The sequence below is a fragment of the Pteropus medius genome, unplaced genomic scaffold (genome assembly GCF_902729225.1).
Source record: "Pteropus medius unplaced genomic scaffold, Ma_sr-lr_union100, whole genome shotgun sequence".
NCBI lineage: Eukaryota > Metazoa > Chordata > Mammalia > Chiroptera > Pteropodidae > Pteropus > Pteropus medius.
In genome coordinates, this window is record NW_024353517.1 from 4,435,683 (window position 1) to 4,459,958 (window position 24,276).

Here is a 24,276-nt window from a genome sequence, read left to right on the forward strand (position 1 = left end):
ATTACCTCCTATACGATTTTACTTAGAAGACACAGATTTTTAGAGATGTATAGAGTGGAACGAGAATAGTTGAAGAAGTGTAAATAAAGTTCCACCCTGTCTTCGTGCATTTTTCCCACTGGAAACTTCAGCGCAAGAGCACTTGACCCTGACCGTCCAGAGGAGACACTGGACGGTACCGGGGGCATGCTCAGCGAGCGTGGGCAGGGAGGGATCCAAGACCGCTCACCCGCTAAGGCGGTTGGGGAGGGGTGCGCGGGCCTCGGGAACTCCGCGGTCCATCGAAGGTCTCAAAAGACCCATCGTCTTTTTGAGTACGAACCTACATGACCTGTACCTCGCTGTAATCTTCACTGGCAGTTATGGGGCATCTCAGTGGCTTTTCTGAGGCCACACAATTCGACTAGCAACCTGCTTCTGCCCAAAGGATGGGGATTGGGAAGAGTGGAGTCAACCTTTTGCCAGAAGAGGGCACCCTGAGGGTCCCTGATCTCTCTCTGGCTTTGTCGTCACGGAGCAAACCGTACGTGTTTTAAGAGCAGAGACGTCTGAAGAAGATTCCTTTACTTTCGAGTGTATGTATAGCTTATACCTCTATTAGTGTCTGCCTTTTGGTGAGAGGGAGAACCTTACCATGGAGCTATGGTTGATCGTCTTCTAATCCCAGAGCCCTGCCCAGAAATCTGGCGGTGCAGATGCTCAATAAAAGTTAAAAGATTGATAATGTTTAACTCTACCAGGGTACAAGCCTTATGGGCTCTAAATCTCTGTTGCAGTTGCATTATAGTACAACAGCTGCCCAATCCTGCTTCCCTGATCCCTCTCAGATGTTGGTTCTGAGAGTACCGCCCAATGAAAAACCTGCATGCAAATCTTAAAATGCGTTCCCTAAAGAATCAACCAATGAGAGTTGGTACAAGAAATGGTCCTGGAAAAAGACTCTAAAATTAAATTCTGAAGTTGTGTCACCAGCCAGCTTGCTGGTAATGGGAACCCCATCACTGGTGGTAGTGGAGCACTGAGAGCCCCTGGAATGCTATGACAATTGTTAAAATTTTCACCAGTGGCAAACTGGAATGGGATGCCTATGGAAGGGAGTGCACCAACAGATGAAATATCTCTGGGTTTAGAAAATAGTTATTATAAGAACTTTGGAATTCGCCATTTTGGGGAGGGGAAGGAGTGCTCATGAATTCAGAATGAAAAACATTATTCAAGAAAGACAGTGAAAGACTGAGGATGATTAATTGCCTATATCAGATCAATTGTGAAAGCCAGAGGGTCTGTTCGGCAGCAGGTAAAGTAATTTGCATATTCTGTACCCAGAGGGCAAAAAAATCTGTGGGCCAGACTCCAAAACTAAGTTATATAAGTAGCAGAGTTCCAGAGAAGGTTAAATTTTTAACCCCAAGTCTGCTATGCCAAGGTCAGGGACCTGATTGAGAAAAAAAAGGGATACTGGGACAAAATGGGGTCATTTGGGTCAGTGCATTTGAAAACCTTAAATTTCCATATTTCTCTGAATGCTTTTGATCTACAAAAGTAATCTATTCTTTTAAAGACTGATGCTCTTCTCTTGGGAGATGTATGCATAAGCTTGATGATATAGATGTTTTTGGCTTCCAAGATAATACACAGCTCCCCTTATCCTTTAACCCATTCTTCACTCCCGACCAGCAGAGCAATAGCTGGGATGAAGTCACAATACAGCCCAGCAGAGGAAATACTCGGCTGGCTAAAGGTATAAAAGGACTATATGCTAAAGGAGCTGCAGAACTGGGCCACATGAACTCTCAGAAGAGCATATATGGGACTGCGTTCGATGGAGGGAGACAGAATATAAAGTTGAAAAAAGGAGACTAAACCTATGACAGGGTTTAATAGCTTGCCACAGATCCCAGGTGATAGTATTTGGTTGGCCCTTGGAAGCTTGGAAGAAGCAATGGCCCACATTAAGTAAAGCAAAAATGCCAGAACTATGGTGGCAAACAGTGGGGGAAGAAATCAAAAGACTCAGAGAAGTGGGATATGCTGCGTAAGGCCAAAAAATCATTATCTGACTGTTCTTGGGATACACCGTTCTTATCCAAAGTGATAAGGAATGTGCTGACGAGGAGTCTCCAGCATTGTTAAGAAGCTCAGTGGTGGGTTGTCGTCTGTAAGCCAAGGTTGCCGTTGGGAGATGCTGGGACAGAACAGGGTTTTCTGATAGCAATGGGGACAATAGAATTCCAAATAATACAGGCCAGATAGCAATGCTTAACTCTCAAATGCAACTAGGTACAACTGTCATCATGAGTAGCAAGGTCAGAGGCAGTCAGGGAGATCTGACTCACAGAGAGCTGGAGAGGTGGTTAATATAGCACAGTATCCTGAGGGACATAATAGATGGGCACAAAAGAAGTATACTTCTCAATCTATGCAACCAAAATAAATCAAATATGAATAATCAGGAGGCTTACTGGAGCCACAATAATAAAGTCATGATCACTTTTTAAGTTTCCAGACCTGAGCCAATTCTCAAATGCAAATCTCATTGACTAATGGAAAAGCTAGGTCCTCATGAAAAAGGACCCTGCAAACATCAATGCAAAAGTATAAAGTAATGACTTCCTCAGTCTTTCCCAAAGCCATTTACTCATATAACTATACGTTGAGGGAAAGAGAACTACAAAACCTTTCAATGTCTATTGAATTCAAGGTCTGAGTTGAGATATCCAGGGACCCAAAGCACTCCACCTGTTGGAGTGAGTGGATAAGGGGTCAGGGAATAAATGGAGTTCTTTTTAAAAAATATATATATATATATATTTTAAATTTATAAATGGAGTTCTGCCCCAGGTCTAGCTTGTGGTAGGTCCACTGGCTCCACAGCTCATCTGCTGGTTATTTTCCTGGTTCCCAAAAGAATAGTTGGAATGACCATACTTAGGTATTTACAGAATCCACACTGGTTCCTTGGCCTGTGGGACAAGGGCTATCACATTGGAGAAAGTCAAGTAGAAGCTTGTAAAACCATTGTACCTTCGACAGCCAAAATGGTAAATCAGAAACAATACCAGCACTAATATGGCAAATATTAGTGCCACCCTTAAATACCTGAAGTAGGCAGGAATGGTGGTCCTCATAATATGCCTATTCCATTCCTCCGTGTGGCTCCAACAAAAACTAGATGTACCCTGGAGGATAAGTAGTAGCCTCCCCACTGCAGCTGTGAACCAGATATGGTATCTTTGCTAGATCAGATTAAAATGGCCCTGGATACATAATATCTGGCCATCAATCTGATAGATGTATTCTTTTCCATCCTCATTAGGAAGGAGGACCAGAGCAATTCACATTCACACAGGACAGGACACAGTATACATTCAGCGTTGAACTATGTTAAATCTACTGTCTACCATAACATAGTCTTAAAGACCTGGACCATCTAGACATTCTGCAGATAATCACATGATCCACTACGTTAGTGATTAGATAAGCAAAAGTGGCAAATACATCGGAGAACTGGGTAAGACACATGCATTTCAGAAAGCAGAAAAAATGCTAAATGAAGATGTTAAATGCTAAATGAGGATTACTACATCAGTGAAGTTTTTAGCAGTCCAGTGGTTTAGGGCAAGCTAAGACATATCCTCCCATCCCCACCAAATTGGGACAAATTATTATCACAAATTATTATTTCATATCTCCCGCAACAAAGCACAGTGCCTGGAAGGCCTTTTGGATTCTGGGGGAGGAATATTCTATATTTAGAAATATTGTTCTCATTTACTTAGTGACAGGGAAAACTGCCAGCAGGGAAGGGTTCTGTAGCTAATCCAGGTAGAAGTGCAAGTGGCCCGGATGCTTGGGCAATACAACCAGTGAACTGTACAACCGGGCAGACTCTATGGTATTCGAGTTATCGGTGGTGAGAAAAGATGCCATGTGGAGAAAAGCAGCATCACAACACAAACCCCTAGGGGCCTGATGCAGATCTATGCCATCTGCAGCAGAGAATTATTTGGAAAAGAGATCGTAATGTGCTGCTGGGCCATGGTAGAGATTGAGCACCTAACCAGGGGGCATTAAGTGACCAAGTGTCTGGATCTGTCTATCAGGAGCTAGGCTCTGTCAAATTCACCGAGCCTTAAGGTTGGGAGGAACCAGCAGCATTTCATCATAAAACAAAAGTGGTAAGTCTGGCAACAATTATGCTCAAGGCCAGAGAATTCAAGAAAGAGGTGGAGCAGGTGGAGCAGGCTCACATGTCATCTACCACTTTGTACCAATGCCTCTCTCTCTGCTTACATTTATGACTATTAGTTTTCTATTGCTGCATAACAATATCACCACAAGTTTACCAGCTTAAAACAACACATATTTATTATTTCACAGTTATTATGGGTCAGAATGTAGGGCATGAGTTAGCTGAGTCCCCTTCTTCAGGTTTTCACAAAGCTGCAAACAAGGTATCAACTGGGGCTGTGATATTATCTGAGGATCAACTGGGGACAGATTCACTTCCAGCTTCATGTGGTTAGAGTCAGAATCCAGTTCATTATAGACCGCCGTATTCAGGGGTTTAGTTTCTTGTTGGCTGTTGGCTAGAGGTCCCCTTCAGCTCCTTGTCACATGTCCCTTTCCATATGGCAGCTCACAACACGGCCACTTGCTTCTTCAAAGGAAACAAGTCACAGGGAGTATCCCTGCCAGATAGGCATTACAATCTTATGTAATGTACCACATACACATGTCCATGTACATCCTATCACCTCTGCCATGTTCCATCGATCAGAAACATGTTACAGGACTTGCCCACACTGAAGCAGGGGAGGGGATTGCCAAAGACTGAACGCTTGGAGGCAGGGATCATGGGGGCTACCCTAGAGTCTGCCTGCCACATATTGCATGGAGGGTTTCCATGCTAGCTGACAGAGGAGGAAAAGGCTAAGCTTAGTTCATGAACAAGTCAGTTGGCACGTGGGTGCAAGACATAAATGGACAGCTACTGGAATGCAGCCTCATTTGAGGGTGGCCATCAGGTACTGCAGGGAGGGAGTATCCTTCTAAGGGCCACATCTGTCTAATGATGCAGCTAGTCATCCATTTTGTGATAAGAGAGGAGTGGTCTGGGGCAAGGATGCACAAAGACTCATGGGTAGTGGTGAATAGCTTGGTAGATTGGTCAGGGACTTGTAAGGAAAAAGAGGGGAAGATCGGGGATGAAGGTGTTTGGGGAAGAGGCATGTGGCAAGTGGACCAGGCAGTGAGCATGCACTGGGAACATCTTTGTAAGATATGTTAAAACCCAATGGAGAGCATCTCCTATGCAAAAGAACTAATCAACCAGTCAAATGGAATGACTTTTCCAGTTGTCCTCAGCTGGGCCCTCCCTCAGCCCCTCTAGTGTTGGCACAATAAGGTCATGAACATAGTAACTGTGGTGGCAGAGATGGAGGCTATGTATGAGTCCAACGGCATGGTCTGTCCTAGCTACTAACCGCTGAAAGTCTAACCTGCTATATGCGGAGACTAGTGATAGCACTCAAGGTACCCCTCAAGGTACCGTCTCTCAAGGAAACCAACCAATCTTTTCCCCACAAAGAAAGAAAACATGTCCTCAGAAACAAATCTGTACTTTCCAGATTGTCCTAAAAATGCTTAATCCCCAGAGTAATGTTTCTCAAAGGATGATTTGGGGCCATAGCTTCAGAATCACTTGAAAGACTTGTCACAAGTGCAGATTTCCAGGCCTTGCCCTATTGAATCAGAATCTCTCAGTTTGTTGCCCGGGAATCTGCATTTGTGGAATATGGAGGTTTCATCAGTGTCTTTTACTACAATTCAATATTCTAACTAATTTTCTCCCAGAAAATAATCCAGTTGTTATGAGATGGAGAAAGAAAATATAAAGTTAGAAGTGTCTAGATTGAAAAATTACTTTACTATGGTTATCAGTGGGACAAACTCATTCAGTTACTAGTCTAGAAACACATTTATTTATAGGGTCCCTGTGAGCCAGCATTATGTTCTAAATTGTAATGGGAGTTAAAAACATAGAGTTGAGATAAGGGGAAAAAGTCTACACACATAAAACCTCAGAACTGAAAGACAGGCCCAGATGTGTGGTCCCAGCCTTTTCCAGAGGAGCAAAAAGAGGGTCAATTTCACACAGCTTTTCGGCAGCAGAACCAGGTCTCCTGAGCTTGGCTCACTGAGAGGGTCTGATAAAATGTCACCATGAGTGATGCCAACTGCGAGGGCTCTAGGAATTCAGAGGGGCCCACAGTTCCCTGTGTGAATGAGCAGGAGTGGGGGCCTTGGGCTGGTCCCTGAGAGAAGATGAGACTCCAGGGGCAGAACACAGACTCAGGGGAATCAGGCAACAGGGGAGGGAGATTTCTAAAGTTCCAAGATCAGGAATACCAGGACTTTATGTCTGTCTAGCACTTTTTAAAGCTCTGACGCACATGACATTTATCACCTTAGTTCATTCCTACACCCCCCACAGTACCTTTAACTGGAGGTTGCTGGGCATAATAACTGTGCACTCTGGCAAGGCATACAGAGACCCCAGCCACCTCTAAGGTGACAGGAAGGACACTGGCAGCTGCTGAGGGATGTAGAGACAGGACCTCTAAAGATAGCCAGGCAGAAGGGGTCTTGTGCCTAGAAGGAGTTACAGAGCCAGATAAGGCTTGGGCAGGGAAGATACAGTGTAACCTAGGTAGGGAAGATACAATGTAACCTGATACAGTATAACTAGATAAGACGGGCAGGTTGAGACACAGCAGCATGACAAGTCAATGCTTTGGTTTGGGACAACCTCTTCATTTGTGGCCTGACTACCTGTGACCAGGAGGCCTAGGGAGACTGGAGGAAAGACCAGGCTCACTGGGAAGGGCTCTGGTGGCAGGCAGCTTTGTAGGGACAGTGCAGTGCAGTGCATGGGACACAAGGCAAATCCTAGCCCTGGCAGATGGCCGGAGCACGAGGCTGGAAAATGAAGGCTACAGCCCCATCCTAGCAACTGGGCAGCTCATGCCGGTCACATGGGTGATAAAGGGTGGATCCAGGAACCTTTGCAAGCCACTCAAGTGCCTCTAAGTGAGCATGTCCAGTGATGATTTGGAGCCTTGCTTGAGAATTTCATAGATAGAGTGGAAGGAAATGAGACTGAGAGGAGAGGTAAGCCTCAAGCATGTATTATGCTGGGGAGTTTGGTTTGTACACTGGTGTGGGCAGTGGGGAGCCACTGGAGGTTGAGACCTGGTATTATTCTCATAGATGGGACACCTGAACAAAAGATGTAGAGGGATGTAAATGTGTTTCTAGACTAGTAATTGAATGAGTTTGTCCCACTGACTGATGTCCCAGGGATGTATAAGTTTTCCCCACCAACTTATATAGTTTGGGCTCATTTCTATTCTCTTTTGGTACACTTGTGAATGAGTGGAGGATGGTGGGCATGTTGATTTACTTAACTCAGTATTAATAGAGCTAGGACGACGGGCAGAAAAGTGGGAGAGAATGCCAAGGCCAAGTGAGCCAGAACTACAATAATGTTTTCTAAATGCATGAGAGGAAAAAAGATCAAACATATACATTTATATACCTTTAAGTACATGGTTATCCTGTTTTAGGTATGTGGTGGCCTTATTCCTTTAACACTTGTTTACTCAAGCGTGTGTGTATGGCTGTGTAAAATAAATTAAAATTGGCTTCAATTTGAGTGCTGATTTTTTTTTCTTTCAGCCTGAAACAAGTTTCTGTGTGAAGCATGCAAACTTGGTTAACCAAACTTGCTAGCTTGGTTAATACTATTTTTTTTTCTTTTAAAAAATTAAGTATTTTGAGAGTTCATGATGACTAATGATTTTCTTAGCTTACTTTAAGGTATTTTTTATTTTTATAAGAAAGATACTAATTCTTTCTCAGTGATTATTAGTAACTGATTCCATTTGGCCCTACACTGGTTTGAAAAGGAAATATGCACTTCAGAGATATACTCGTCTAAATGCACAAATTTAAACACTGATTCACAGAGTAAAACGTTGCAAGAGGTCCTGATCCAGCCCAGTAGCCTAGACTAGTCCAGAAATCCTTCTTTTCTGGGATCTGGGTTGCTAGTGGGGCAGATTAGGCAGAAATTAGCCCTGTGGTTTAATGCCCACCAGATAGCAGTCATTTAGGTGGCTGTATAGCCAAGATGAATATTCATTAAGGCATGTGTGCTTGAAGGAGTGATTAAGTGCAAGTGCTTGAGCAACTAGAGATCCAGACCCACACCCAGCTGTGTCTCTTAGGACAAATTACTTACCCTCGATGTGCCTTAAATTCTAAATCTGATATTTTATAAAATGGAAGTGACGTTTTTAACATAGTCTCCCTGTGAAGTTTTGATGAGCTGGAGCACCTAGCACAGAGCCTGGCTCATGTACTTTCACTCATGTTAGCACAGTGGTACTGTCCAACGATCCTCCAAAGGAAAAGGAGAAAGATCCGGGCCCAGGCCCAGAGGCTTCTTTAAGGTAGCTCTGACTCCCTTGTCAAAATGACCTTGTTTATATGCTAGAAATTGTCCTAAAATTGCATATACAATATTTACCTTTCTTTTCCATTAGATGAGAGAAAAATCTGGAAAGGATCAAAACAAAAATAGACTTTGAACATTGAAAATCTGTGCAGGAAGAGCTGCCTCTGAACTAGCAGGATCCAGAGTGGTTTCATTCTGCCATCTAGTGGGTAAGAAAGGAAAAGGGAAATTTAGAGCAAAATAATTGATTTTAGGATTTTGTTGTCAACATCTGTAATTTGCCAAAAAAGTGTTTTCTGGTTAGTATAATTTAAACTCTTTACTGAGGTCACTTATTAATAGATTGATTTGACTTTTATAAAACAAAACAATAACCCAATATTCTAAACATTAAACATTAAAACTAGTTCCCTAAAACCTTTAGTTCCCTAAAGCATTTATATTTACAAACTATGAGTTTCGAAGACCGTCTGTGGAAAGAAGAAAGAATGCTTTCGAGTTCTTACCATCATTAATGTTTTTGGCTCACCTTCTCCATTTATATTGTTCATCTCCATATACCACTCTTTGCATTTATTTTGGTACATAGACTAGGAGTAGCCTAGAGCCTTTGGGGTATGTCTTTCCCAAAATCAGTGAGGAAATAAAATCGTTCCACTCATTTGTCAAAAATCTACACCAACTTAAAATGTTGATATAGCCAAGATGAATATTCATTAAGGCATGTGTGCTTGAATTAGTTTTTTGTTGGTGTATGTATGTACGTCTTTTCTCTGTTTTTATTTTTGAAGTCTTTTCCCTACGTGTCTATGAGACTTTTCATTTGTCTAGGATAAAGACATTGGCAGCCAAATCTCCCCAAAATGCTAGTGATAGCAGCATACCTGAAGTGGCTAGTGCTCTTATGAGACTACTTTTTACTCTTGCTACAACTAACAATATTAATAACAGTTACTATTTATTGAGCTTCTATGATGTGCCAGGTATATATAATGCTAATGTTACCACTATATCTCTAAAATACATACTGTTATCTTCACTTTTAGGTGAAAAACTGATGCTGGTGACATGTCATGAGCAAATCCTTGCTGTACCCAGGGCCTGATTGAGGTGAACAAACATTGACTGGCTGGCTGATCCTTTTGAGTCAGTTTCTTTCCCCTGGAAAATGAAATGCTTTGACTAAGACGTTTTTTAAGGTTTTGCCTGATTCTAAGAATTCCTCTGCTAGGAGCTGTGGGGATTACAGAGATGCAAAAGATTTTGTTCCTGCTGCCAAGTAGCCCAGAGTCCAATGTAAAAAATAGTGCCAAGGGCACACACAGAGTAGGATGTGTTGTTAGAGAGCAGATGCCCTTGAAAGGACATCATGGCAGGCATCTGCGTGACCTCACACCATCTCCCACAAAACACCTTTCTCTACTCTGTCCTCAACTTCTTTATATGTTCTTCCTTTCCCATGTCCCTACCATTTCCCTTTGTTTCTCTTTCTTTTTTCTCTCTCTGCCTTGCCTTAAAACGATGCTTTTCCACATGTGGGTTTTAATTTATTAGTAGGTCAGAAAATCAGTTCAGTGGGTCTGGACGAGCATTTTTTTAAAAAATGAAATAACACAATTTCCAGCTGCTGCAGTGCTTACAGGCCAAGGGAACTTGGCCAAGTAATGAGTCCTCTCTCATCTCCATTTCCTCACCTGTAAAGTGGGGCTAAGGCCCTTACACAGTTGCCCTGACATCCCTACAGGCACAGAGCAGCCTGAGTATTTGTAAGGGCTGTAGTTCCCCACAGGGTCGAACAGTCTCAGCACATAACAGGAGTGGGGTGGCATGACTGATTGGTTAATTAATCCATTCACTGGAGAGAGAGGCAGGATGTACTCATCCTTCTGACATTTGGCAGAGGCTGCCAAGGAGAAGGGAAATGAACAGCAATCAGGGGAGAGAAATGAAGGCAAGAAAGAGAAGAGGGCAGGAAGGAGCTGGGGAGGAAGGAGTGAAGGCCAGAAGGTCATCCAGTACAAAAAGACAGTGTTTTGTTTTGTTTTGTTTTTCTTGGAGGATAGGAGGAAGCTGCTATGAATATCATGTGGACATGTCTTCTCAGTCAGTGACGGAATTTCAGTGCTGAAAAAGAGAACCAGGAGACCACAGACCCAGCCAGCCCCTCATCATCCAGGTGAACCAGTCCAGTCATGGGAGAATAGGCATCAGAGATGGGGAGAATGGGTTCCTGGGGACACTCTGTCATTGGCAGCAGGGCCCCTCTTCCCACCTCTCTACCCACTCAGTGAGCCCACATGCTCTTTCCCCAAGGCTGCTCCAGTAGGGAGTTTATCTCCATGGAAACCTTTGAGGACTGTGAAGGGGCAGAAGATATGGAGAAGGAAGGCAGCTCTCTGAGTGTAATTTATTTCCTTCTTACCCCTTTCAAATTCTCCCTCATTCCTGTTCATCAGCTTCTCCTGCCTCCTCTTCCTCTCTGCACCCCTCTCTCCTTCCTTATGATTCTCACCCATAGGGACAAGGCCCAGTCCAGGAAGCTGAGGTCACTGCATCTTCAAAGTGGCTCAGATCCTGCAAGCCCAGCATGGCCTACATCACCGTCTCCTTGTCAATGCGCTGGTTTCTGGCCATAATGAGGGGCTCCTACTGGGCCCCTGAGTGGCCCCGTGGGAGAGCTGGGGTGGGCCCTGCCCTGACAGCGAGAATCGCCATGTGGGCCTGGCCGGGTACCCCAGCACTACTAACTCTGAGGGTGCATCACTGTCCCCTCCCTTCCAGCTCTCGGGACTTTTCCAGTTTGGACGACAATTACAACAGTTATGAAACCTGTTCCTCCAAGTCTGTTCCAGACACTCTTTTCATCCAGGGAGGAAAAGAAGGTGATTAGAAGGACACGTGAGTGTGAAAGAGGAAAAGTCAGGAGGAAAAAAAAGAAAAGGGAAAGTAAGCGAAGTTGTTAGCCAATGCTTCTCTGATTTTCTTCTTGGAATTTCAGGGCAACAGACAAAACTGAGACTTTTAGCGTGGAGGGAGTGAGGCGGGTGTTTCACTGGCTCGCTCGCCCCTACGAGGGAGACCACTAGTTTCCCCGCAAAAGCAGTGCGGGAGAGAGTGGGGTGTCCAAGGACACCCACCCCCAGAGAAGAGACACTCCCAGACAACCGCGGCCCTCAGCTCAGCCCAGCCGCACCAGGCTGTCCTCATTCCGGGGAGAGGCTGCTGTGGGCCCCAAGGCCGTGTACACCTTTAAGCGGAGAGCAGCAAAGGGGCTTTGGGACCTGCGGACCTGCCTTCCTGGCAGGGAGTGCCAACGCCGCATTCCAGGAGACTCTGGAGCTGTCCACGTCCATCCAGCCCAGCGCATCCCTCTGCGTACGGGCTCGCGAAGCTCGTCGCTGCTCCACACGCGCCTGCGCGAGCGCCCCTACTCGGGAGCGGACGCCGGCGGAGGCCACGCCCCCAAGGGCTCAGCCCAGTCGGGAAGACGCCGAGTCAGTCTCCCGCGGCTGCCTTCCGACAGGGGTCAAAATCCAAGGTCTAGGGACTCTCGTGAAGCGCGAGTCACTGAGTGCCAAGCCAGTTTGGTTTCAAAGAGGATTGGTTCCCCCCTTTTCTGAGAGATTTACGTTTAGATTTGTTTTAGTGTTAACTTTTATTTACTTTTTATTTTTATTAGGTATTTTAATTTGCTTAGCCAGTGTTCCAGTTATTTAATTTTGTAGTTTTGTTTATTTTCAATTACTTTTTTAAAGTTCATTTTCAGTTACTTTAGTTATTTTTGAATTAAATAGTTTTTAGAATTTCAAATTAAATAAATTATTTTTAGGCTTAGTGTCTGAATTATTTTTAGTAATGTTTTGAGTCCGACTAATGCCGGGTTCTTAGGTCCCAATGTCACAGAAATGAACACTGTACCGGATATGAAGTTTGATAAGCAAATTTTTATTTAGAGAGCTAGTGCACCAGGGAACCAGCAAGAAGAGCTGGCTGGCTCCCCATAGAATTGCGTGAGGGGTTTTTGTAGACTATTTGGGGCGGGAGGGGGCGGTTAGGGAGAGGAAGCCGGTGGACTGTCCCATCCTCCTTACTGCTGTGGTCAGCAAACAATGTCTCCACCTCATGGTCAGCAGATGTCTGCTCAGTCTTGGCTCATGACACGATTTTCTTTCAGGTTCTGTAAAAACAAACTTACGCAGGAGTTTCACAATCTCTGATTTTTCTTATGAACAATGATTATCTTCATGAGAATTGGGACGTGTTGGTTATTTTTACAAGGTCTGCTGATTGCATTGTGTTCTCTTCCCTTATTAGTTGTATACATTTAGAATGTGCGTAGCAGGCAGTTAATCAGTGTCTTATTTTTTCCTTTTGTATTCTTGACCTTATAGACAGGATGGAGTCTGGTTTTTAAATAAAGTCCCTCTTGTTATCCCCGTGCTAGCTCAGTTACTCCTTTTAGTTATTGTAATTTTGCGTTATTTTTAGTTTTATTTTTGTCTATTTTTTGTTGTTATTTAACTTTTGAGTCATTTAATTTTGAGTTATCAGTGTTTTTTTTAGTTATAGTTTTAAGCTATATACTTTTATTTAGTTTTTTAATTACTTAGTTTTTAGTTATTTTTTGAATTTTTTTCAGACTTAATTTTTGAGTTTTTTATTTTCTGAGATTTTTGTCAGTTTTGAGTTATCGTCAGAGCTATTCATTATCAGTTATTTTATTTCCTTTTAATTTTTTTCTGTTCTTCATTTTTACTAATTTAATTTTAGAATTTATTTATTTTTAAATTTGCTTAGTTTTAGATTTAGTATTAGGGTCCAATCACTGATAAAGACACCATACTGGTTATTTAAATGGAAAGACTGTCATACAAAATATTGTTACTCAGCTATTGGAGAACTAAAAAGGCAAAAAGAAAAAAAAGATATTGGAGTATCATGGAGATTTTAACTGCAAGAAGCAGCTACCAGCCCATGGGCTGAGGGAACAAACCGGTTGGAGATGGCCCCACATGGCTGGGGTTAGCCCTCTGAGGAGGAGGTGCTGTCTGATGGCGACAGGTGCCCCAGGAGCTGGATGCAGAACTCTGAGGAGGAGGTGCTACCAACTGGTCCTAGTGTCTCTGAAGGGGTGTGATGAGACTGGTTATGTAAGTGTTGGGAAAATGGCAGACTGCAACTACTGGAACCAACTGTCCTCTCAGGATGAGGACCTATTGCTAGGGGAATGCTCATGGGAATCCAGGTGCACAGGAAGAAGTGTGTATCTCTCTCCCCTCCTCCAGCCTCTGGACAGTCTGTCCTGACAGAGAATAGCTGGCAAAGGAGGTGATGGCCATGTACCACAAAGCAGAGAACAGAATAGTGGGCTGGAAGCTGAGAAATCACAGCTAATACTCAACATGTTGGGCTCTGGAGTTATTAGTTTTAGAGTTAGTTTTGGATATAGTTCGGGTGATTAGATTTTAACTTTTCACTGGATTTGGATGAGTCTTCAGTCCCCTGATTTATTTCTTGAGTGGAGTGGGTCAACAAACACTTGAGAAAAGTGTTCCCATGAGACTCAAGAAAATCACTTTAGATTCAAGAAAGCAACAATAATGTGTCTTACATTGTTCATAAAGAAGCTCTTTGAATGTCCAACAAAGGGCAGATACTAAGGGACAAGAAGGGGATCAGGGAGGGGTTCCTTGGCACAGTCATCCAACAGAGTTTTCCTTGAAAAATTTCAGAAGGTTATGTTGTGGGGCCACTTTTTCCCACTCTCTTTCCTAACAACAAAGTATCTTTCTTGATAGATACAGAGTGTATTTCAAAAGTTTTCAGAATGTCAATTTCTCGTGGTTGCCCTGTGGAGGGCAGGGCCAATAACTACATCACCCCATTGCCCACCCCGCAAAAACTGATTCTGATGTCCAGAACGATGATGATACCGTACATGAATCAAGAGGATATGAAAAGGTCTACTACTCACATGATGAGGCCTTGTGAGGAGGGCAGAGCTGGCACCCAAGCTGGTCTGAAATGGCTTCAGTGAAAGGAGTGGTGAGTGGCTTTGATTTTTATTGTGGTTAAGGTGGGGCCAGACTGGGGTTTCCATGCACAGGCTGGGATTTGGGTGGTTTGAACTTCCTCTCTGGCACCAAGGGAAGGAGTGTACATGCTTTCATATTAGCTTGCCTACATGTGGGGCAAAAGGGGGAGAGAGGAGTGGAGTTGAAAGTTTTCAGTGGTCAAACATCAAAAATGAAGCCAGACTCTCTATTACTGTTAAGCTATGCTGTGGAGCTACCCTCTCCTTGTGCACCCCCTGTCCAAATGAAAAAAATAAAATTTTTCTTGGGAGATAGGGCATATTTCAAATTGGTAGAATATTATAGTTATTATTTGCACAACATAATAAAGTTCTCAAATCTGTAGGAAATCTTATTTCCTTCTACTGGATTATTTTCCAACCCACACGGTTCCATTTTTGCCCTAAGAACATTTATTTATTTATATATTTATCTACTCATTTCGTTCAACATCCATTTCCTGAGCATCCCTGTCATATGGAAGATGCTGGCACCAGGGAAGTATGAAGATGAATGAGAAGCTCTCAGTCCAGCTGGGGGCAACAGATGTGGAAACAGACCATTACAACTCGGTGTGACAATATTGGGGCTCAGAGCCCTGCTACTGACTGTTCCTCATATAGGCAGGGAAAGAATGATTTTGAGCTGGGTCTCCCAAAGCAAGTATCCTCTCCAGGTAGAGAAGGAGAAGGACATCCTGGTTATGGACAGGCACAGAGGCATGGAGGAGCCATGCACAGCAGGAAGGATGTCATTTTCTGAATCTTTTAAAATGGCCACACTTGATGATGCCCAAACCTCTCAGGCCTCACAGAAGGAGCCTCTTCACAAACCTCATATCACAGGAGGGCAACTAGAGGAGCCATTTCAGTACCAGTTATCATTACTGATGCTCCCAGGCGCTGCCCCCAGGTTCTCCAGGATAATCCACTTTGACCTTTTACTCAGCTCAGTGAACCTTGTGTCTTCTCCAGGGTCTTGCATGCAATTGCCACTCAGGAAATAGTTGCTAAATGAATTATGGTTGTAGTATATTTTTAAAGCCCTTTGAGAGTAAGAAAAAATAAATAAAAAAGATGACTCTTATGTGGGTAAAACTTTTGTCATCTTCCTATTTGTTTAAATGAGAAAGAATACAGAACAATGAAATCAAAATCTCTTAAAACTTTTGGGAGTATTATTCATATTCTTTATGGCTTTACAATATTGTTTGTTGTTCCCTAGAAATAGCATGCTCTAACTGAAGTGGTTAAACTAAAGGCAGTCTTGATTCTCTAAAATATGATGGTGTTCTTAATGCATACCAAACACTACCTGTGCATTAAGCAACACTTAGAGAAAATAAAAATCATCGAAATCAGCATTTTTCCAGATATGTTTTTTAGAACTAGTAAGAGAATACAAGAGATGAACAATTTTCTCCCTCAAGTTGTAATATAGGAGAAAAGTAAACATTTGTACAAGCTCAGAGAAGTTTTATAGGAAGGAAACCCGTATACTTTTACTAACTCTTTCATTTCCCAAGCTCTTTGACTGCAGAACGCTTTTCTTTGTAGAATGCCACATGCCATGTTTATAAGTCAGCTGCTGCAACAAAGAGACCCAACAGTATAATGATTTAAACAATAAATTTATTTCTATCTCATTTGACAGTCAAAGGCAGGTAGGAAGACTGCCTTGCTCCACATAGTTAGTCAGGATTGCCAGTTTCATTTGGTTTTTCTACCATCCTCTAGAACGTTATCTTTGTATGGTCAAAACTGGGTCACAGGCCAATAGCTGATAATATGTATTGTAGACTTGAAAGTTGCTCAGAGTAGATCATGAGTATTCTCACTACAAAAGAGAAAGAGAGAGAGTTAACTATGTCAGGTAGCGTTGGTGTTAATTATCTTGATCTTGGTAATCATTCCACAATGTATATGTATATCAAATCATTGTATACTTTAAATATATACAACTATATTTGTCAGTCATTCCTCAATAAACTTGGAAAAAATATATAGTCCTACAAAAAAGCAAAACAAACCAAAAACCTTCCCTCCAAAAAACTGTCACAATCATATCTACATTGCAGGTAGAGAAGATATCGAAGGATCACGTATGCAGTGTTTTAAGATTCAGCCTGGAAGTAGCACACATCACCATCTGTCAAATTCTGTTGGTGAAAACTTTTCATGTGGTAACTCCTAGCTTCAAGGATGGGTAGAAATTATAGACCCTAATAATGGTGTCCATTTCCCAGATACCAGTCCATTAGTGCATATCATAGACACCCAACCAACCTGCAGTAAAGCAGGAACTAGAATCCAGATCTTCCAACTCCTGGTGCAGAGGTCTCATTGCTGCACTAGCATTTTTGTACTTGGCCAACATATATGGAGTTCTCCTATATGCCAGGCTCCATGTAAGAGTACAAGGACAGAAAATTTTATAAAACACTGTCTCCTAATTACACATTTACTCTAGTATCAGTCTTTATAAATGGATAAACTTTCAAATATGACTTTAATAGTCACAGCTTTGCATCATGCTGCTTTTATTGGCCAAGAGGATGCATACTCCTGATGAGGAATAAACATATACATTGAACAGAGCAGAGAATCCTGAAATAGACCCTAATACATTTGAAAATTTGAAGTGAGTATATAAAAAAGACATTTAAAATTATAACTGAAAGGTAACTATGCTTGAGAATGAGTGTTGAGTTCACTTGGAATATGGAAAAAAAACAAAGCTCGATTTTACCTCATTCTTTAAAGCATGAGGAATTGCTTAAACAAGACTCCAAAGCTGAGGAGCAGATTTTCTTTCAGTTGAAGCAGGAAAACACACATGACCCTACCCAGCCTGGAAAGTCCCCACTTATGTACCAGGAGATAGTGGACCAATCAAAGACTGCCAAATATACTTAAACCAATCAGAAAGCTTCCCTTGCTTACAGAAATCTTACCCTACTAGAACTAAAAATTCTCACCCTAAAAGAATACTCTCCAGAGCCTGACATAAGACTTCTTCTTTCTAGTCTATAAAACTCGCTCTCCTTTCAATCTCTTTCCAGTCTCTATTGGAATGAAAGTGATAGAAGTGACTCTCTTATAATAGAAAGCTGGTCAAATAGTGAATTAAAAGAAAAAGAAATCATCAACATTCTAGAAGAAAACATATTTTGAAGAATAACTTTGGAATGAGAGGAATCTTTCAGGCAAAACACAAAATCCATAAGCCAAAGGAAAATGGTAAAAAAAATTAAGCTAAACAGGAAGCAAAAAATTTTTGTATAAAACATTTTATTAAGGTTAAAGATAAAATTTCCAAACATATAACAAAGGATTAATTTCCTCGATATACAAAAAAACTTTTAAAAATTAATTAATAAAAGTAATTCAAGAAAAATGGATAAAGAAACAATATACAATACACAGGAAAATAAATAAGAATAACCAATAAACATATGAAAAGATGCTCATCCTCATATATAATCAAAGAGATAGAAATTAAAACAAGATACTTAAGAAAATCTATTAGAATGTCACATATTTAAAGGTTTGACAGTATCCAATATTGGTAAGGGTATAAGGAAATAGGTACTTTCATATCACGTTGGGAGCAGAATAAATTACTATTGTATTTTTGAAAGTCAGTTTACAACAACTATCAAAATTTAAGATGTGCATACCCCTTGATTTTGCAATTCCACATCTAGGAATTTATTTAACGAACAAAGGTATATATGAACGGGGATATAAAGATTTTTACGTGTAGGTTTTGTTTGGACCTACTTCTCATTTTGGGGAAATAAATGCTCAGGAGTATGATTGCTGTTTAATAACTTAAGAAACTGCCAATTTTTTTTTTTTCCAGATTGGCTGTACCACTTTTCATTACTACTGGCGAATAATCAGTGATCCATTTTCATTGTGTCATTTCCCAAATTTAGGATTCTCAATGTTTTTTTGATTTAAAAAAAATTGTGTTCTCTACTTTCCCTATCTTTAAAAAAAAATGCATCCAAAGTTGATATTAAGGTTCACTCTTGGTGTTGTACATTCTATTGACAAATCTATAACGACATGTATCGACCATTATATTGTTGCTTACTATTTTTAATTTTAGCCATTCTAGTAGATGTGTAGCGATATCTCATTGGAGGTTTTACTTTGCATTTCCCTAATGACTAATAATGTTGAATGTATTTTTGTGTGCTTATTTGCCATCCATATATTATATTTTGTGAAGCATCTTTCCTGTCTGTTGCCTATTGTCTAATTGGATTTTTTTTTTACTGTTTAGTTTTGAGAGTTCTTTGTATAATCTAGATACAAATCTTTTGCTAGAAATATGGTTCGCAAATATTTTCTCCCAGTCTGTAGCTTGCCTTTTCATCCTCTAAATAGGATCTTTCTCAGAGCAAAAGTTTTAATTTTGATGAAGTCTCATTTACCATTTTTTTTAATGACCGTGCCTTCGGTGCCATATGTAAGAACTGTTTCTCTAGCTCTACTTCTCTGCATGAGTCTCCTCAGGTTGCCATAACAAGTCACCACAAGTGTGGTGACTTAAAGAAAATTATTTTCACCTCCCATTGTGGCAGAATATTCATTAATCATTTTTATGTATGCTATTTCCTATCATCTCACTAAATATAATAATCATACTTATTCTTTAATTATGCTCCTCTTTTTTGCTGTTAGCTTTGTTTCCTTGAGTGCAAATTCTTCTATTTGTTGAAATGGTGGCCTATGTCAGATCATGTCTGTTAGTACATAGTCTAATACCTACTTTTCTATAATCCCCTTTATTTGAAAATTTTTTTTATTTTTTAATTTTAAAAAATTTATCGTTTTTTTTTTTTTTTGGTGACATTGGTTAACGAAATCCAGTAAGTCTATAATCCCCTTTGTATTCCTGAAGCTGGGTGTTTGAAATGATATATCCTAGACTTTCTTGCCAGATGAATGCCAGTTAGATTCTGCAAATGGGAGACAATCATGCAAAATTGAAGGAGGAAGAAGGAAGAAACTATTGTGTTTTAGGCGGTGCCCTGGAAGTATCAGTGGCCCCAGCTACTATTCACTGCAGTGGTGGATACTCTAGTAGTACAGACAGTGAATGCATGTTTATAGGCTACAGCTAAGGGGCGGTAAGTAGCCACTTCCTGATCTCTGGGCAACATCATCTCCCTCCCTTTGCTTCTCCAGCCTTTTCTGTGGCAAATTCCTTGACTAATACAGTATTTCGGTATCAGGACATAGGCTCTCACACATATGAATCTAGGGTTGCTTATCTAAACTGGCCTCCTTGCCAGTAGAAGTGGGTTACTGTTAATCTAAAGCATGAGCGGCAAAACAGATACATAAATTAGTACATGAGGTTGCCTTGGATGAAGCCAAATCTGCCCCCAAATACCACCACCTGTAGGAACTTAATGTGTAGCCAAATCTTTGGAAGAGATAAAGGAATTTTTTGTTTTCTTGCTATTTTTAGGGATGGAGTGGAAGGCTGCAGGGTATGCTTACTTTATTGTCTTGTTCCAAACTTCTGTATAGTTTCCAAAACAGTGATTATGCTTATTATTCAATTAAGATTATTATTATTTTTTTAAATCACAATAAGGAAAAATATATGGCAACATTTAACCATACATATGGAAGGTTTAGGCATGTGGACTGCTATTTCAATATCTCAATTCACATGCTAAAAGAGATTGAACTGTAGCCATGATACCTGAGAGGAAATGATCATAGTTTTTAATTGTTTCATTCTAGGTAGTAACAGTTTTGTCCTGGGAGAAAGACTAGCCTCAAGGCATTTTTGGCTGGATGTTTTTCAATTACAGTCTCCAAACCAGTGGCAATTCTGCCACAGAATTGCCTCTTTCCACACGATGGCCTTTGTGGTAGATGGCAGATTTCCCTGAGGCTTCAGAATGGCAGGCTTTTACAATGTCACTGGCTGGCAGCCAGACCCAGCACAGTCTTGGAGTGATTTTAAGGCTCAAGTTATTCCACCTTGTGCAATAGTTAAAGCCTATAATAGCCAGATAATTTCCCATAAGGTTTGCAGAAAATACTTTTTATGCCAACCCCAAAGCTACCCTGAAATGCATGCCTAAACCTTAGGGTCTTAGAGTCCATCAGGAGGAGTGAAGGACAAGAGGTATTAGAAAGCATATGGGATTTGTAGTCAGACTGATCTAGGTTCAAATCTTGGATCTGTGCCTTGGACAAGTTTAATTCATTGAATTTCAGATACGTTATTTGTAAAATGGAAGACGATCATAGTTATCTCTAAGGGAAGATTAAAAGTGATCACTCACTTATCCATTGATCAACATTTATTATTGTCTTCCTTGTACCAGATCTTATTCTATGGCCTATGGAGCACAGCACTGAACAGGCAAAGCACTCGCTCTCAAAGTTTACATGCTAGTAATAGGAGACAGAGAGTAACACAGACCAAAAAATAAATAAGAAAATGCCACAATAAAAATGAAACACTGATGGAACTGAGACTTGCTGCAGTTTCTCTGTTTTCTCCTTTGTTCAACCTACTGAATTAACTATACAGACCCTCTTTTTCACAGGTCCCTTTGTCTAAGCCAGTGGGCCCTTGCAAAGGGCCTCATGACTCCAGTCTTAATTGCCTAATATGATTTGTCTAGAAATATTTGCATACAGCAGGTCCTGGAATAACATTATTTCATTTAACATTTTGTTATAATGTTGATGACATGGTATAGGAACTTAATTCTTGTTTATATCAATTAAACTATTGTTAAAATGGTTTTGTTTTACGTAACTTCACTTAAAAGTTGCAGAACCTTTCAACAATGTTAATTAAGGACTCCCTGTATTAGCAGAAGGCCAAGGCCTTAGGTCATACTTTTTAACTTTACTTTGCTGGTGGACTTTTAGACTCTGTATGGCCAGTGGAGGTGGTATTTGGGGGCAGGCAGCCACTTGTCCAGTCTCTGTCTGAAAACATTCTGTTTCTGAATGTCTTGTAGAAGTTGTTCCTGGGACCTTAAACACTTGCTGGGGGCATGATTTAATGCAACAGAATTTATGGCTTGCAAGAACCAGCTTTGTTCCTGCCCTGCAAAAACAGAACATGGGTTTGGCAAGAAAGAGTCCATTTTGATGCATGTTGTCATCTCAAGCTTGAGCCTTCTAGGAATACCAACGTGGGTTGCAGCCTCTGGTTCTCCAGGCTGCTTCATCTCAGAGCTTGGTTCTCTAACACGGCGGTCTCCAACCTTTTTGGCAGCAGGGCCCGGTGCTCCTATGAGAATCTAATGCCTGATCTTCTGAGATGGAGCTGAGGCGGTGATGCTAGCACTGGGGAGTGGCTGCAAACACAGATGAAGCTTTGCTCGCTTGCCCGCCGCTCACCTCTGGCTGTGCGGCCCGGTTCCTAACAGGCCGCAGACTGGTACTGGACCCTGGTCCAGGGATTGGGGACCCCTGCTTTAATAGGTGGATTAGGCACATGCTTACGGTGCTGGCAAAAATGAGAACTCACACAAACATAAAATTTTCGCTTTCAAACCCTTATTTGGAATTTCGGACACAGAAAATCTTTATGTAAGTATTCTGTTATGTTGAATTTGAGTTATAGGGGTGGGGGCTCTATAATCTTTTGGAACTTTGGGCCTCTAAAGGTCTTAATCTGGCTTTGCCCTAGAAACTTCCTTTCACCTCAGACCTTAGGATTAACACACAAAGTCTCTCTCAAATCTGGGGTCCTGGCGGGAGAATGCGTTCTATTTCTAACTCTGTTGCAGCTCACTCTGGCTCTTCCCCCTTCTGAAATGCTGGGGACTGAACCACGCAGTCTCGCATTTCATCATGCACAATGAGCAGGAGTGTATGGTGGTAATTGGTGCCTCTGACTTATTAGGAAAAATCTATGGGGAGAAGGAGGTCTCCTGGACCAGGGGGCAATTCATTTTACATGAGGAAGTTTCCCCCTCATATGCAGAAATATCTTGTTTTCTTGCTTCTGGTCTTGACCCTTGCCCCATCTTCTGTTGCTGTTCTAGGAAGCAAAAATCAAAGGCCAAGGCCTGGGAATGTGAGTGTTTGACTGAAGCTCCACTTGGCCTCCCAAGCCCAAGCTGGGTTGCACCAAGTTCCCTGGGGTAGAAACCTGGAGCAAGCTACTTGGGGCAAAATGCCTGCTCATTGGTCTCTGGCCTTTAGCAGATTGGCCAATGGGAAGGCACAGCTGTGAGGTGGAGACTGCCTGCCCCCCTGAGTACCAGGTTGCTGAGGCTGGACCATTTCCTCCTCACTTCTATCCTGACTGCAGTCTGTGGGTTCGATTCCACACTTGAGGGTAAGAGCGATTTGATCAAAGTTCCAGACTCGGGTTTGGGGTGGCTGCCGTGCAGTGGGGCCTCTGGCTGGGATTTGCTCTCACTTTCCTGTTGTAGCAGAGTGGACACAGATACAGGCAAAACTCTGGCCAAGGCAGCTTCCTCGATGCTCTCACAGCTCCAAGAGAAAAGGGACTGTTCCTCTGGTCAAAATGCCTGAGAGCATCCTGAATTTTGCCCAGTGACAAGGTGCCTGCCCAGAGGAAAAGTTAGGATCAGTGAGGTCAAAAGGATGGTCCAGTAACAGAATCTAATTAGATAAGAAGAGAAGGGGATCAATTCCTTCTCAAAGAAAAAAGCACAGGAAGAGGCAGCATGAGAAAAACCTGAGCTCGGACCTCAAACTGAGCTTGGGATCCAGCTCTACTACGTGATTCAACTCAGCAAACATTGTTGAGCAGATTCTATGGACCAGACATTGGGTCTGGTTCATGAGATACAAACATGAGTGAGACATGGTCATTGTCTACCAACTTGGGGGTATCTGTAGATGGAGGACAGTCTACACAAATGTAGAGATATCTCACAGGGTGATTGAGTGGTTTGAACGAGACGAAGTGAGCAGAGGGTCTGGCATGTGCTGGGAACTTATGAATAATCTTATTTTTAGAAGACATTTTCTGACAGAAGTCACTGGATCTGCCTGGCTTTTGCCAAAACTAATTCTGCTTGTCCTGGTGAGCACAGTATTTGAGGCATCCTGGTTATTTTCAGCTGTAGACACAGAGCCCAGAGTAGGAGGCATTTCAGGGGTCGGGCCTGTCCTCATGTGCCAGAAGATGTGGGTCCCTTGTCTGGGGAGGTTCTGGTTTTCAGATCAAGCCTTGCAAGGAATGTAGCCACTTCACTCTTGGTGACTCCTTTATTAGGCATAAGGCCGGCTCCTCTTGACAAGGTTGGGGAGCAGGGGAGCCCTTTATGCTGGCAGAATATTCCCAAAGGAACATGAGGGTGTCAGCCTTGTTCTTAAAGCGGAGCAGTGGAAAGGGAGCCCTGCAGCTTAGTCGGCAGTCCTCATTGCCACACTCCCTTAATTCTTGAGGAGTGGTAAAGAGAGACACAGAACTTGCTTCACGCCTTTTGTAAGGTGGCTGTGGGGACAGACTTTCCTCTTACCACTTGTCAATCCAGGATACCAGTGGCTCCAGACACTTGGCGGAGGTCAGGAGGTAGAAGATTTGGAGACTAGCAGCTTCCAACTGGGAATTTTCCTTCATGTAAAAAGAGACTGATCCTAAGAATGCGTTAGGGGGATGCTCTGCCTTATCAGTTCTTTGAGAATGTGTGTGTGTGTGTGAGAG

The 24,276-nt window shown here is 42.0% G+C and overlaps 1 protein-coding gene and 1 long non-coding RNA gene across 3 annotated transcripts in view; both read left to right on the forward strand.

The window, feature by feature from the left end:
- The first annotated feature begins 7,023 nt into the window (after window positions 1-7,023).
- LOC120592865 (uncharacterized) lies at window positions 7,024-9,650 on the forward strand. The gene is made up of 3 exons (XR_005650226.1): window positions 7,024-7,173; window positions 8,610-8,730; window positions 9,568-9,650. It is a non-coding gene; the product is annotated as an uncharacterized LOC120592865 (long non-coding RNA).
- Window positions 9,651-22,048: 12,398 nt separating this feature from the next.
- The window catches only part of ADIPOQ (adiponectin, C1Q and collagen domain containing), a 12,232-nt gene continuing 10,004 nt past the window's right edge, over window positions 22,049-24,276 (forward strand). The window contains exon 1 of one of the 2 annotated variants that reach the window (XM_039850712.1): window positions 22,049-22,181. The gene's annotated coding sequence lies outside the window, so the exon portion shown is untranslated. Of the gene's footprint in view, window positions 22,182-22,703; window positions 22,936-24,276 lie in introns of those variants that run through there. The other variant, XM_039850711.1, reaches the window with a different exon arrangement.